The sequence below is a fragment of the Triturus cristatus genome, chromosome 4_1 (assembly GCF_964204655.1).
Source record: "Triturus cristatus chromosome 4_1, aTriCri1.1, whole genome shotgun sequence".
NCBI lineage: Eukaryota > Metazoa > Chordata > Amphibia > Caudata > Salamandridae > Triturus > Triturus cristatus.
In genome coordinates this window covers 150256581-150271057 of record NC_140585.1, presented here as the reverse complement: position 1 = coordinate 150271057, position 14477 = coordinate 150256581, and the positions used below count along the sequence as shown (strand labels likewise).

At 36.0% G+C, this 14477-nt stretch overlaps 21 non-coding genes across 21 annotated transcripts; all 21 read right to left on the bottom strand.

Annotated features, from left to right (window-relative positions):
• Window positions 1–48: 48 nt before the first annotated feature.
• Window positions 49–121, bottom strand: TRNAK-UUU (transfer RNA lysine (anticodon UUU)). The gene has a single exon. It is a non-coding gene; the product is annotated as a tRNA-Lys (tRNA).
• Window positions 122–580: 459 nt separating this feature from the next.
• Window positions 581–671, bottom strand: TRNAR-UCU (transfer RNA arginine (anticodon UCU)). The gene is given in 2 exon segments: window positions 581–616; window positions 635–671. It is a non-coding gene; the product is annotated as a tRNA-Arg (tRNA).
• A 341-nt stretch (window positions 672–1012) lies between these two features.
• On the bottom strand, window positions 1013–1085 carry TRNAK-UUU (transfer RNA lysine (anticodon UUU)). The gene has a single exon. It is a non-coding gene; the product is annotated as a tRNA-Lys (tRNA).
• Window positions 1086–1949: 864 nt separating this feature from the next.
• On the bottom strand, window positions 1950–2022 carry TRNAK-UUU (transfer RNA lysine (anticodon UUU)). The gene has a single exon. It is a non-coding gene; the product is annotated as a tRNA-Lys (tRNA).
• A 459-nt stretch (window positions 2023–2481) lies between these two features.
• Window positions 2482–2572, bottom strand: TRNAR-UCU (transfer RNA arginine (anticodon UCU)). Its single transcript is given in 2 exon segments — window positions 2482–2517; window positions 2536–2572. It is a non-coding gene; the product is annotated as a tRNA-Arg (tRNA).
• Window positions 2573–2913: 341 nt separating this feature from the next.
• On the bottom strand, window positions 2914–2986 carry TRNAK-UUU (transfer RNA lysine (anticodon UUU)). The gene has a single exon. It is a non-coding gene; the product is annotated as a tRNA-Lys (tRNA).
• Window positions 2987–3850: 864 nt separating this feature from the next.
• Window positions 3851–3923, bottom strand: TRNAK-UUU (transfer RNA lysine (anticodon UUU)). The gene has a single exon. It is a non-coding gene; the product is annotated as a tRNA-Lys (tRNA).
• A 459-nt stretch (window positions 3924–4382) lies between these two features.
• On the bottom strand, window positions 4383–4473 carry TRNAR-UCU (transfer RNA arginine (anticodon UCU)). Its single transcript is given in 2 exon segments — window positions 4383–4418; window positions 4437–4473. It is a non-coding gene; the product is annotated as a tRNA-Arg (tRNA).
• Window positions 4474–5346: 873 nt separating this feature from the next.
• On the bottom strand, window positions 5347–5437 carry TRNAR-UCU (transfer RNA arginine (anticodon UCU)). Its single transcript is given in 2 exon segments — window positions 5347–5382; window positions 5401–5437. It is a non-coding gene; the product is annotated as a tRNA-Arg (tRNA).
• Window positions 5438–5778: 341 nt separating this feature from the next.
• Window positions 5779–5851, bottom strand: TRNAK-UUU (transfer RNA lysine (anticodon UUU)). Its single transcript has one exon. It is a non-coding gene; the product is annotated as a tRNA-Lys (tRNA).
• Window positions 5852–6715: 864 nt separating this feature from the next.
• Window positions 6716–6788, bottom strand: TRNAK-UUU (transfer RNA lysine (anticodon UUU)). Its single transcript has one exon. It is a non-coding gene; the product is annotated as a tRNA-Lys (tRNA).
• Window positions 6789–7247: 459 nt separating this feature from the next.
• On the bottom strand, window positions 7248–7338 carry TRNAR-UCU (transfer RNA arginine (anticodon UCU)). Its single transcript is given in 2 exon segments — window positions 7248–7283; window positions 7302–7338. It is a non-coding gene; the product is annotated as a tRNA-Arg (tRNA).
• A 341-nt stretch (window positions 7339–7679) lies between these two features.
• TRNAK-UUU (transfer RNA lysine (anticodon UUU)) lies at window positions 7680–7752 on the bottom strand. Its single transcript has one exon. It is a non-coding gene; the product is annotated as a tRNA-Lys (tRNA).
• Window positions 7753–8616: 864 nt separating this feature from the next.
• Window positions 8617–8689, bottom strand: TRNAK-UUU (transfer RNA lysine (anticodon UUU)). The gene has a single exon. It is a non-coding gene; the product is annotated as a tRNA-Lys (tRNA).
• A 459-nt stretch (window positions 8690–9148) lies between these two features.
• Window positions 9149–9239, bottom strand: TRNAR-UCU (transfer RNA arginine (anticodon UCU)). The gene is given in 2 exon segments: window positions 9149–9184; window positions 9203–9239. It is a non-coding gene; the product is annotated as a tRNA-Arg (tRNA).
• An 873-nt stretch (window positions 9240–10112) lies between these two features.
• On the bottom strand, window positions 10113–10203 carry TRNAR-UCU (transfer RNA arginine (anticodon UCU)). Its single transcript is given in 2 exon segments — window positions 10113–10148; window positions 10167–10203. It is a non-coding gene; the product is annotated as a tRNA-Arg (tRNA).
• Window positions 10204–11076: 873 nt separating this feature from the next.
• On the bottom strand, window positions 11077–11167 carry TRNAR-UCU (transfer RNA arginine (anticodon UCU)). The gene is given in 2 exon segments: window positions 11077–11112; window positions 11131–11167. It is a non-coding gene; the product is annotated as a tRNA-Arg (tRNA).
• A 341-nt stretch (window positions 11168–11508) lies between these two features.
• TRNAK-UUU (transfer RNA lysine (anticodon UUU)) lies at window positions 11509–11581 on the bottom strand. The gene has a single exon. It is a non-coding gene; the product is annotated as a tRNA-Lys (tRNA).
• A 1396-nt stretch (window positions 11582–12977) lies between these two features.
• Window positions 12978–13068, bottom strand: TRNAR-UCU (transfer RNA arginine (anticodon UCU)). Its single transcript is given in 2 exon segments — window positions 12978–13013; window positions 13032–13068. It is a non-coding gene; the product is annotated as a tRNA-Arg (tRNA).
• An 873-nt stretch (window positions 13069–13941) lies between these two features.
• On the bottom strand, window positions 13942–14032 carry TRNAR-UCU (transfer RNA arginine (anticodon UCU)). Its single transcript is given in 2 exon segments — window positions 13942–13977; window positions 13996–14032. It is a non-coding gene; the product is annotated as a tRNA-Arg (tRNA).
• Window positions 14033–14373: 341 nt separating this feature from the next.
• Window positions 14374–14446, bottom strand: TRNAK-UUU (transfer RNA lysine (anticodon UUU)). Its single transcript has one exon. It is a non-coding gene; the product is annotated as a tRNA-Lys (tRNA).
• Between the last annotated feature and the right edge of the window lie 31 nt (window positions 14447–14477).

Below are 14477 nucleotides of genomic sequence, written 5' to 3'. Positions count from 1 at the left end.
CACAAAAAGAATGTACAATCAGAATACTTTTTCTTTAAAGTAGCCTACCGCCTGAACAGGGACTTGAACCCTGGACCCTCAGATTAAAAGTCTGATGCTCTACCGACTGAGCTATCCAGGCTCTGATACAGCAAACCTCAAAATCACCTAATCAAAATTTGGCAGTGTCCCAACTAACGCTATGTTTCTTAAGATGGTTACCTGAAGAAGGTACCAAATACACTAGAATATAATAATGAATTGATATTTCAAGCATTTGAAATTTCTTCAGTAAATGTAACCTTATTTTTAGTCCTGAAGTTGCTACTATCTCATTTTTTTGCTGACGTCAAATTCATATGTGTTTATTGACATAGTAAAATTAAGGAAGGGCCCAAAATCTTACTTCCGAGTAAATTATATTTTCATCAGTACAGCTGACAATTTCCTCTTCTGCATAGATTACCCAAATTGAACGGTGTCTCTTTAAAATAGACTTCCTTTTACTGACCTTTTTTAGCAAATGATTTTGGTGAAGCAGAAGCATGCATGCATCGCTTATAACTTCTTTAAATAGTTATGAAATAAACAGGGATAAAACTGACTCTGGTGGGATTCGAACCCACAGCCTTTGAATACCTTCTTGACATTCACCTAGAAGTCCAATGCGCTATCCATTGCGCCACAGAGCCAATCTGCTTGAGTGAGGTGCACAGATATTCAGAAATGAAATAATGAGCTTTGAGCTGTTGATCAACTTTATAAAGTTCATTGGATACTATAACCATGGCTATATTTTGAATATTGAATTGGGTAAAAGTTATTCACCGTGTCAAACTACATGATACAGTTGGTAAGTCTGCATAAAACTTAAGTTTAGTGTATCGTCATCTGATATATGAGACAGATGGGTTTTTCACTTCTCCATGAAAGACGTTTTTTTTTAATTTTGGTAATGGAATATCTTATTCATCATGCAGTGGAACACAAAAAGAATGTACAATCAGAATACTTTTTCTTTAAAGTAGCCGACCGCCTGAACAGGGACTTGAACCCTGGACCCTCAGATTAAAAGTCTGATGCTCTACCGACTGAGCTATCCAGGCTCTGCAACACTGCAACTAAAAATCAGCTAAAAATGATGTGGACGCACACCAACCTACACTTTAATTCTTAATATGGTTACATATATTAGCAATCAAATATGTAGAGTTTAATAATTAATTGATATTTCAAGCATTTGAAATTTCAGCAGCACACGTAATCTATTTTAAATCCTGAAATTCGTTCTATCTCATTTTCGGCTGACTTAGAAATCATGTCTCTAAATTGACATTGTGAAATTAGTAAAAGGCCAAATACTATTACTAGGTACTAAATTACATGTCCAGCAGTATAACTGGAAATTTACTCTTGGGCATAGATTATGCAACATTTTCAAAGCAAACAGTGTCTGTTTAAATAGACTTTCTTTCACTGCCGTTTTGGTAAATGTCTCTGGTTATGCAGAAGCAGGCATTGTTTGTTACTGTTTCAATTAGTTATAAGATAAAGGAGGGATAAAACTGACCCAGCTAGTATTCCAACCCAAAGACTTTGAATGCTTTCTCTACATTAGCCTAGAACCCCAAGCCGCTATCCATTGCACCAGAGATCCAACCTGATTCAACAAGGTGAACAGAAATTCTCAAATAAAAAGATGAGCTATCAGCGGTTGACCAACTTTATAAAGTGATTTGGAAACTATAAGCAGGGTTCCATTTTGAACATTGAATTGGGGAAAAGATAATCAACATCTCAAACGACATGATACCGTTGCGGTAAGTCTTCTTAACTCTTGTCAAATGGTACACGACCGATGGGTATATAATGGCTCCATTAAGAGTAACTTGCAATTACTCTAATGGGACTACTCGTTCATTGGATCCTGAAAAGAGCATGTCATTAGAGTACATTTTCTTTAAACAAACCGCCTGAACAGGGACTTGAACCCTGGACCCTCAGATTAAAAGTCTGATGCTCTACCGACTGAGCTATCCAGGCTCTGATACAGCAAACCTCAAAATCACCTAATCAAAATTTGGCAGTGTCCCAACTAACGCTATGTTTCTTAAGATGGTTACCTGACGAAGGTACCAAATACACTAGAATATAATAATGAATTGATATTTCAAGCATTTGAAATTTCTTCAGTAAATGTAACCTTATTTTTAGTCCTGAAGTTGCTACTATCTCATTTTTTTGCTGACGTCAAATTCATATGTGTTTATTGACATGGTAAAATTAAGGAAGGGCCCAAAATCTTACTTCCGAGTAAATTATATTTTCATCAGTACAGCTGACAATTTCCTCTTCTGCATAGATTACCCAAATTGAATGGTGTCTCTTTAAAATAGACTTCCTTTTACTGACCTTTTTTAGCAAATGATTTTGGTGAAGCAGAAGCATGCATGCATCGCTTATAACTTCTTTAAATAGTTATGAAATAAACAGGGATAAAACTGACTCTGGTGGGATTCGAACCCACAGCCTTTAAATACCTTCTTGACATTCACCTAGAAGTCCAATGCGCTATCCATTGCGCCACAGAGCCAATCTGCTTGAATGAGGTGCACAGATATTCAGAAATGAAATAATGAGCTTTGAGCTGTTGATCAACTTTATAAAGTTCATTGGATACTATAACCATGGCTATATTTTGAATATTGAATTGGGTAAAAGTTATTCACCGTGTCAAACTACATGATACAGTTGGTAAGTCTGCATAAAACTTAAGTTTAGTGTATCGTCATCTGATATATGAGACAGATGGGTTTTTCACTTCTCCATGAAAGACTTTTTTTTTTAATTTTGGTAATGGAATATCTTATTCATCATGCAGTGGAACACAAAAAGAATGTACAATCAGAATACTTTTTCTTTAAAGTAGCCGACCGCCTGAACAGGGACTTGAACCCTGGACCCTCAGATTAAAAGTCTGATGCTCTACCGACTGAGCTATCCAGGCTCTGCAACACTGCAACTAAAAATCAGCTAAAAATGATGTGGACGCACACCAACCTACACTTTAATTCTTAATATGGTTACATATATTAGCAATCAAATATGTAGAGTTTAATAATTAATTGATATTTCAAGCATTTGAAATTTCAGCAGCACACGTAATCTATTTTAAATCCTGAAATTCGTTCTATCTCATTTTCGGCTGACTTAGAAATCATGTCTCTAAATTGACATTGTGAAATTAGTAAAAGGCCAAATACTATTACTAGGTACTAAATTACATGTCCAGCAGTATAACTGGAAATTTACTCTTGGGCATAGATTATGCAACATTTTCAAAGCAAACAGTGTCTGTTTAAATAGACTTTCTTTCACTGCCGTTTTGGTAAATGTCTCTGGTTATGCAGAAGCAGGCATTGTTTGTTACTGTTTCAATTAGTTATAAGATAAAGGAGGGATAAAACTGACCCAGCTAGTATTCCAACCCAAAGACTTTGAATGCTTTCTCTACATTCGCCTAGAACCCCAAGCCGCTATCCATTGCACCAGAGATCCAACCTGATTCAACAAGGTGAACAGAAATTCTCAAATAAAAAGATGAGCTATCAGCGGTTGACCAACTTTATAAAGTGATTTGGAAACTATAAGCAGGGTTCCATTTTGAACATTGAATTGGGGAAAAGATAATCAACATCTCAAACGACATGATACCGTTGCGGTAAGTCTTCTTAACTCTTGTCAAATGGTACACGACCGATGGGTATTTAATGGCTCCATTAAGAGTAACTTGCAATTACTCTAATGGGACTACTCGTTCATTGGATCCTGAAAAGAGCATGTCATTAGAGTACATTTTCTTTAAACAAACCGCCTGAACAGGGACTTGAACCCTGGACCCTCAGATTAAAAGTCTGATGCTCTACCGACTGAGCTATCCAGGCTCTGATACAGCAAACCTCAAAATCACCTAATCAAAATTTGGCAGTGTCCCAACTAACGCTATGTTTCTTAAGATGGTTACCTGAAGAAGGTACCAAATACACTAGAATATAATAATGAATTGATATTTCAAGCATTTGAAATTTCTTCAGTAAATGTAACCTTATTTTTAGTCCTGAAGTTGCTACTATCTCATTTTTTTGCTGACGTCAAATTCATATGTGTTTATTGACATGGTAAAATTAAGGAAGGGCCCAAAATCTTACTTCCGAGTAAATTATATTTTCATCAGTACAGCTGACAATTTCCTCTTCTGCATAGATTACCCAAATTGAACGGTGTCTCTTTAAAATAGACTTCCTTTTACTGACCTTTTTTAGCAAATGATTTTGGTGAAGCAGAAGCATGCATGCATCGCTTATAACTTCTTTAAATAGTTATGAAATACACAGGGATAAAACTGACTCTGGTGGGATTCGAACCCACAGCCTTTGAATACCTTCTTGACATTCACCTAGAAGTCCAATGCGCTATCCATTGCGCCACAGAGCCAATCTGCTTGAGTGAGGTGCACAGATATTCAGAAATGAAATAATGAGCTTTGAGCTGTTGATCAACTTTATAAAGTTCATTGGATACTATAACCATGGCTATATTTTGAATATTGAATTGGGTAAAAGTTATTCACCGTGTCAAACTACATGATACTACAGGTAAGTCTGCATACAACTTAAGTTTAGTGTATCATCATCTGATATATGAGACAGATGGGTTTTTCACTTCTCCATGAAAGACGTTTTTTTTTAATTTTGGTAATGGAATATCTTATTCATCATGCAGTGGAACACAAAAAGAATGTACAATCAGAATACTTTTTCTTTAAAGTAGCCTACCGCCTGAACGGGGACTTGAACCCTGGACCCTCAGATTAAAAGTCTGATGCTCTACCGACTGAGCTATCCAGGCTCTGATACAGCAAACCTCAAAATCACCTAATCAAAATTTGGCAGTGTCCCAACTAACGCTATGTTTCTTAAGATGGTTACCTGACGAAGGTACCAAATACACTAGAATATAATAATGAATTGATATTTCAAGCATTTGAAATTTCTTCAGTAAATGTAACCTTATTTTTAGTCCTGAAGTTGCTACTATCTCATTTTTTTGCTGACGTCAAATTCATATGTGTTTATTGACATGGTAAAATTAAGGAAGGGCCCAAAATCTTACTTCCGAGTAAATTATATTTTCATCAGTACAGCTGACAATTTCTTCTTCTGCATAGATTACCCAAATTGAACGGTGTCTCTTTAAAATAGACTTCCTTTTACTGACCTTTTTTAGCAAATGATTTTGGTGAAGCAGAAGCATGCATGCATCGCTTATAACTTCTTTAAATAGTTATGAAATAAACAGGGATAAAACTGACTCTGGTGGGATTCGAACCCACAGCCTTTGAATACCTTCTTGACATTCACCTAGAAGTCCAATGCGCTATCCATTGCGCCACAGAGCCAATCTGCTTGAGTGAGGTGCACAGATATTCAGAAATGAAATAATGAGCTTTGAGCTGTTGATCAACTTTATAAAGTTCATTGGATACTATAACCATGGCTATATTTTGAATATTGAATTGGGTAAAAGTTATTCACCGTGTCAAACTACATGATACAGTTGGTAAGTCTGCATAAAACTTAAGTTTAGTGTATCGTCATCTGATATATGAGACAGATGGGTTTTTCACTTCTCCATGAAAGACGTTTTTTTTTAATTTTGGTAATGGAATATCTTATTCATCATGCAGTGGAACACAAAAAGAATGTACAATCAGAATACTTTTTCTTTAAAGTAGCCGACCGCCTGAACAGGGACTTGAACCCTGGACCCTCAGATTAAAAGTCTGATGCTCTACCGACTGAGCTATCCAGGCTCTGCAACACTGCAACTAAAAATCAGCTAAAAATGATGTGGACGCACACCAACCTACACTTTAATTCTTAATATGGTTACATATATTAGCAATCAAATATGTAGAGTTTAATAATTAATTGATATTTCAAGCATTTGAAATTTCAGCAGCACACGTAATCTATTTTAAATCCTGAAATTCGTTCTATCTCATTTTCGGCTGACTTAGAAATCATGTCTCTAAATTGACATTGTGAAATTAGTAAAAGGCCAAATACTATTACTAGGTACTAAATTACATGTCCAGCAGTATAACTGGAAATTTACTCTTGGGCATAGATTATGCAACATTTTCAAAGCAAACAGTGTCTGTTTAAATAGACTTTCTTTCACTGCCGTTTTGGTAAATGTCTCTGGTTATGCAGAAGCAGGCATTGTTTGTTACTGTTTCAATTAGTTATAAGATAAAGGAGGGATAAAACTGACCCAGCTAGTATTCCAACCCAAAGACTTTGAATGCTTTCTCTACATTAGCCTAGAACCCCAAGCCGCTATCCATTGCACCAGAGATCCAACCTGATTCAACAAGGTGAACAGAAATTCTCAAATAAAAAGATGAGCTATCAGCGGTTGACCAACTTTATAAAGTGATTTGGAAACTATAAGCAGGGTTCCATTTTGAACATTGAATTGGGGAAAAGATAATCAACATCTCAAACGACATGATACCGTTGCGGTAAGTCTTCTTAACTCTTGTCAAATGGTACACGACCGATGGGTATATAATGGCTCCATTAAGAGTAACTTGCAATTACTCTAATGGGACTACTCGTTCATTGGATCCTGAAAAGAGCATGTCATTAGAGTACATTTTCTTTAAACAAACCGCCTGAACAGGGACTTGAACCCTGGACCCTCAGATTAAAAGTCTGATGCTCTACCGACTGAGCTATCCAGGCTCTGATACAGCAAACCTCAAAATCACCTAATCAAAATTTGGCAGTGTCCCAACTAACGCTATGTTTCTTAAGATGGTTACCTGACGAAGGTACCAAATACACTAGAATATAATAATGAATTGATATTTCAAGCATTTGAAATTTCTTCAGTAAATGTAACCTTATTTTTAGTCCTGAAGTTGCTACTATCTCATTTTTTTGCTGACGTCAAATTCATATGTGTTTATTGACATGGTAAAATTAAGGAAGGGCCCAAAATCTTACTTCCGAGTAAATTATATTTTCATCAGTACAGCTGACAATTTCCTCTTCTGCATAGATTACCCAAATTGAACGGTGTCTCTTTAAAATAGACTTCCTTTTACTGACCTTTTTTAGCAAATGATTTTGGTGAAGCAGAAGCATGCATGCATCGCTTATAACTTCTTTAAATAGTTATGAAATAAACAGGGATAAAACTGACTCTGGTGGGATTCGAACCCACAGCCTTTAAATACCTTCTTGACATTCACCTAGAAGTCCAATGCGCTATCCATTGCGCCACAGAGCCAATCTGCTTGAATGAGGTGCACAGATATTCAGAAATGAAATAATGAGCTTTGAGCTGTTGATCAACTTTATAAAGTTCATTGGATACTATAACCATGGCTATATTTTGAATATTGAATTGGGTAAAAGTTATTCACCGTGTCAAACTACATGATACAGTTGGTAAGTCTGCATAAAACTTAAGTTTAGTGTATCGTCATCTGATATATGAGACAGATGGGTTTTTCACTTCTCCATGAAAGACTTTTTTTTTTAATTTTGGTAATGGAATATCTTATTCATCATGCAGTGGAACACAAAAAGAATGTACAATCAGAATACTTTTTCTTTAAAGTAGCCGACCGCCTGAACAGGGACTTGAACCCTGGACCCTCAGATTAAAAGTCTGATGCTCTACCGACTGAGCTATCCAGGCTCTGCAACACTGCAACTAAAAATCAGCTAAAAATGATGTGGACGCACACCAACCTACACTTTAATTCTTAATATGGTTACATATATTAGCAATCAAATATGTAGAGTTTAATAATTAATTGATATTTCAAGCATTTGAAATTTCAGCAGCACACGTAATCTATTTTAAATCCTGAAATTCGTTCTATCTCATTTTCGGCTGACTTAGAAATCATGTCTCTAAATTGACATTGTGAAATTAGTAAAAGGCCAAATACTATTACTAGGTACTAAATTACATGTCCAGCAGTATAACTGGAAATTTACTCTTGGGCATAGATTATGCAACATTTTCAAAGCAAACAGTGTCTGTTTAAATAGACTTTCTTTCACTGCCGTTTTGGTAAATGTCTCTGGTTATGCAGAAGCAGGCATTGTTTGTTACTGTTTCAATTAGTTATAAGATAAAGGAGGGATAAAACTGACCCAGCTAGTATTCCAACCCAAAGACTTTGAATGCTTTCTCTACATTCGCCTAGAACCCCAAGCCGCTATCCATTGCACCAGAGATCCAACCTGATTCAACAAGGTGAACAGAAATTCTCAAATAAAAAGATGAGCTATCAGCGGTTGACCAACTTTATAAAGTGATTTGGAAACTATAAGCAGGGTTCCATTTTGAACATTGAATTGGGGAAAAGATAATCAACATCTCAAACGACATGATACCGTTGCGGTAAGTCTTCTTAACTCTTGTCAAATGGTACACGACCGATGGGTATTTAATGGCTCCATTAAGAGTAACTTGCAATTACTCTAATGGGACTACTCGTTCATTGGATCCTGAAAAGAGCATGTCATTAGAGTACATTTTCTTTAAACAAACCGCCTGAACAGGGACTTGAACCCTGGACCCTCAGATTAAAAGTCTGATGCTCTACCGACTGAGCTATCCAGGCTCTGATACAGCAAACCTCAAAATCACCTAATCAAAATTTGGCAGTGTCCCAACTAACGCTATGTTTCTTAAGATGGTTACCTGAAGAAGGTACCAAATACACTAGAATATAATAATGAATTGATATTTCAAGCATTTGAAATTTCTTCAGTAAATGTAACCTTATTTTTAGTCCTGAAGTTGCTACTATCTCATTTTTTTGCTGACGTCAAATTCATATGTGTTTATTGACATGGTAAAATTAAGGAAGGGCCCAAAATCTTACTTCCGAGTAAATTATATTTTCATCAGTACAGCTGACAATTTCCTCTTCTGCATAGATTACCCAAATTGAACGGTGTCTCTTTAAAATAGACTTCCTTTTACTGACCTTTTTTAGCAAATGATTTTGGTGAAGCAGAAGCATGCATGCATCGCTTATAACTTCTTTAAATAGTTATGAAATACACAGGGATAAAACTGACTCTGGTGGGATTCGAACCCACAGCCTTTGAATACCTTCTTGACATTCACCTAGAAGTCCAATGCGCTATCCATTGCGCCACAGAGCCAATCTGCTTGAGTGAGGTGCACAGATATTCAGAAATGAAATAATGAGCTTTGAGCTGTTGATCAACTTTATAAAGTTCATTGGATACTATAACCATGGCTATATTTTGAATATTGAATTGGGTAAAAGTTATTCACCGTGTCAAACTACATGATACAGTTGGTAAGTCTGCATACAACTTAAGTTTAGTGTATCATCATCTGATATATGAGACAGATGGGTTTTTCACTTCTCCATGAAAGACGTTTTTTTTTAATTTTGGTAATGGAATATCTTATTCATCATGCAGTGGAACACAAAAAGAATGTACAATCAGAATACTTTTTCTTTAAAGTAGCCTACCGCCTGAACGGGGACTTGAACCCTGGACCCTCAGATTAAAAGTCTGATGCTCTACCGACTGAGCTATCCAGGCTCTGATACAGCAAACCTCAAAATCACCTAATCAAAATTTGGCAGTGTCCCAACTAACGCTATGTTTCTTAAGATGGTTACCTGAAGAAGGTACCAAATACACTAGAATATAATAATGAATTGATATTTCAAGCATTTGAAATTTCTTCAGTAAATGTAACCTTATTTTTAGTCCTGAAGTTGCTACTATCTCATTTTTTTGCTGACGTCAAATTCATATGTGTTTATTGACATGGTAAAATTAAGGAAGGGCCCAAAATCTTACTTCCGAGTAAATTATATTTTCATCAGTACAGCTGACAATTTCCTCTTCTGCATAGATTACCCAAATTGAACGGTGTCTCTTTAAAATAGACTTCCTTTTACTGACCTTTTTTAGCAAATGATTTTGGTGAAGCAGAAGCATGCATGCATCGCTTATAACTTCTTTAAATAGTTATGAAATAAACAGGGATAAAACTGACTCTGGTGGGATTCGAACCCACAGCCTTTGAATACCTTCTTGACATTCACCTAGAAGTCCAATGCGCTATCCATTGCGCCACAGAGCCAATCTGCTTGAATGAGGTGCACAGATATTCAGAAATGAAATAATGAGCTTTGAGCTGTTGATCAACTTTATAAAGTTCATTGGATACTATAACCATGGCTATATCTTGAATATTGAATTGGGTAAAAGTTATTCACCGTGTCAAACTACATGATACAGTTGGTAAGTCTGCATACAACTTAAGTTTAGTGTATCGTCATCTGATATATGAGACAGATGGGTTTTTCACTTCTCCATGAAAGACGTTTTTTTTTAATTTTGGTAATGGAATATCTTATTCATCATGCAGTGGAACACAAAAAGAATGTACAATCAGAATACTTTTTCTTTAAAGTAGCCTACCGCCTGAACGGGGACTTGAACCCTGGACCCTCAGATTAAAAGTCTGATGCTCTACCGACTGAGCTATCCAGGCTTTGATACAGCAAACCTCAAAATCACCTAATCAAAATTTGGCAGTGTCCCAACTAACGCTATGTTTCTTAAGATGGTTACCTGAATAAGGTACCAAATACACTAGAATATAATAATGAATTGATATTTCAAGCATTTGAAATTTCTTCAGTAAATGTAACCTTATTTTAAGTCCTGAAGTTGCTACTATCTCATTTTTTTGCTGACGTCAAATTCATATGTGTTTATTGACATGGTAAAATTAAGGAAGGGCCCAAAATCTTACTTCCGAGTAAATTATATTTTCATCAGTACAGCTGACAATTTCCTCTTCTGCATAGATTACCCAAATTGAACGGTGTCTCTTTAAAATAGACTTCCTTTTACTGACCTTTTTTAGCAAATGATTTTGGTGAAGCAGAAGCATGCATGCATCGCTTATAACTTCTTTAAATAGTTATGAAATAAACAGGGATAAAACTGACTCTGGTGGGATTCGAACCCACAGCCTTTGAATACCTTCTTGACATTCACCTAGAAGTCCAATGCGCTATCCATTGCGCCACAGAGCCAATCTGCTTGAGTGAGGTGCACAGATATTCAGAAATGAAATAATGAGCTTTGAGCTGTTGATCAACTTTATAAAGTTCATTGGATACTATAACCATGGCTATATTTTGAATATTGAATTGGGTAAAAGTTATTCACCGTGTCAAACTACATGATACAGTTGGTAAGTCTGCATAAAACTTAAGTTTAGTGTATCGTCATCTGATATATGAGACAGATGGGTTTTTCACTTCTCCATGAAAGACGTTTTTTTTTAATTTTGGTAATGGAATATCTTATTCATCATGCAGTGGAACACAAAAAGAATGTACAATCAGAATACTTTTTCTTTAAAGTAGCCGACCGCCTGAACAGGGACTTGAACCCTGGACCCTCAGATTAAAAGTCTGATGCTCTACCGACTGAGCTATCCAGGCTCTGCAACACTGCAACTAAAAATCAGCTAAAAATGATGTGGACGCACACCAACCTACACTTTAATTCTTAATATGGTTACATATATTAGCAATCAAATATGTAGAGTTTAATAATTAATTGATATTTCAAGCATTTGAAATTTCAGCAGCACACGTAATCTATTTTAAATCCTGAAATTCGTTCTATCTCATTTTCGGCTGACTTAGAAATCATGTCTCTAAATTGACATTGTGAAATTAGTAAAAGGCCAAATACTATTACTAGGTACTAAATTACATGTCCAGCAGTATAACTGGAAATTTACTCTTGGGCATAGATTATGCAACATTTTCAAAGCAAACAGTGTCTGTTTAAATAGACTTTCTTTCACTGCCGTTTTGGTAAATGTCTCTGGTTATGCAGAAGCAGGCATTGTTTGTTACTGTTTCAATTAGTTATAAGATAAAGGAGGGATAAAACTGACCCAGCTAGTATTTCAACCCAAAGACTTTGAATGCTTTCTCTACATTCGCCTAGAACCCCAAGCCGCTATCCATTGCACCAGAGATCCAACCTGATTCAACAAGGTGAACAGAAATTCTCAAATAAAAAGATGAGCTATCAGCGGTTGACCAACTTTATAAAGTGATTTGGAAACTATAAGCAGGGTTCCATTTTGAACATTGAATTGGGGAAAAGATAATCAACATCTCAAACGACATGATACCGTTGCGGTAAGTCTTCTTAACTCTTGTCAAATGGTACACGACCGATGGGTATTTAATGGCTCCATTAAGAGTAACTTGCAATTACTCTAATGGGACTACTCGTTCATTGGATCCTGAAAAGAGCATGTCATTAGAGTACATTTTCTTTAAACAAACCACCTGAACAGGGACTTGAACCCTGGACCCTCAGATTAAAAGTCTGATGCTCTACCGACTGAGCTATCCAGGCTCTGATACAGCAAACCTCAAAATCACCTAATCAAAATTTGGCAGTGTCCCAACTAACGCTATGTTTCTTAAGATGGTTACCTGAAGAAGGTACCAAATACACTAGAATATAATAATGAATTGATATTTCAAGCATTTGAAATTTCTTCAGTAAATGTAACCTTATTTTTAGTCCTGAAGTTGCTACTATCTCATTTTTTTGCTGACGTCAAATTCATATGTGTTTATTGACATGGTAAAATTAAGGAAGGGCCCAAAATCTTACTTCCGAGTAAATTATATTTTCATCAGTACAGCTGACAATTTCCTCTTCTGCATAGATTACCCAAATTGAACGGTGTCTCTTTAAAATAGACTTCCTTTTACTGACCTTTTTTAGCAAATGATTTTGGTGAAGCAGAAGCATGCATGCATCGCTTATAACTTCTTTAAATAGTTATGAAATACACAGGGATAAAACTGACTCTGGTGGGATTCGAACCCACAGCCTTTGAATACCTTCTTGACATTCACCTAGAAGTCCAATGCGCTATCCATTGCGCCACAGAGCCAATCTGCTTGAGTGAGGTGCACAGATATTCAGAAATGAAATAATGAGCTTTGAGCTGTTGATCAACTTTATAAAGTTCATTGGATACTATAACCATGGCTATATTTTGAATATTGAATTGGGTAAAAGTTATTCACTGTGTCAAACTACATGATACAGTTGGTAAGTCTGCATACAACTTAAGTTTAGTGTATCATCATCTGATATATGAGACAGATGGGTTTTTCACTTCTCCATGAAAGACGTTTTTTTTTAATTTTGGTAATGGAATATCTTATTCATCATGCAGTGGAACACAAAAAGAATGTACAATCAGAATACTTTTTCTTTAAAGTAGCCTACCGCCTGAACGGGGACTTGAACCCTGGACCCTCAGATTAAAAGTCTGATGCTCTACCGACTGAGCTATCCAGGCTCTGATACAGCAAACCTCAAAATCACCTAATCAAAATTTGGCAGTGTCCCAACTAACGCTATGTTTCTTAAGATGGTTACCTGAAGAAGGTACCAAATACACTAGAATATAATAATGAATTGATATTTCAAGCATTTGAAATTTCTTCAGTAAATGTAACCTTATTTTTAGTCCTGAAGTTGCTACTATCTCATTTTTTTGCTGACGTCAAATTCATATGTGTTTATTGACATGGTAAAATTAAGGAAGGGCCCAAAATCTTACTTCCGAGTAAATTATATTTTCATCAGTACAGCTGACAATTTCCTCTTCTGCATAGATTACCCAAATTGAACGGTGTCTCTTTAAAATAGACTTCCTTTTACTGACCTTTTTTAGCAAATGATTTTGGTGAAGCAGAAGCATGCATGCATCGCTTATAACTTCTTTAAATAGTTATGAAATAAACAGGGATAAAACTGACTCTGGTGGGATTCGAACCCACAGCCTTTGAATACCTTCTTGACATTCACCTAGAAGTCCAATGCGCTATCCATTGCGCCACAGAGCCAATCTGCTTGAGTGAGGTGCACAGATATTCAGAAATGAAATAATGAGCTTTGAGCTGTTGATCAACTTTATAAAGTTCATTGGATACTATAACCATGGCTATATTTTGAATATTGAATTGGGTAAAAGTTATTCACCGTGTCAAACTACATGATACAGTTGGTAAGTCTGCATAAAACTTAAGTTTAGTGTATCGTCATCTGATATATGAGACAGATGGGTTTTTCACTTCTCCATGAAAGACGTTTTTTTTTAATTTTGGTAATGGAATATCTTATTCATCATGCAGTGGAACACAAAAAGAATGTACAATCAGAATACTTTTTCTTTAAAGTAGCCGACCGCCTGAACAGGGACTTGAACCCTGGACCCTCAGATTAAAAGTCTGATGCTCTACCGACTGAGCTATCCAGGCTCTGCAACACTGCAACTAAAAATCAGCTAAA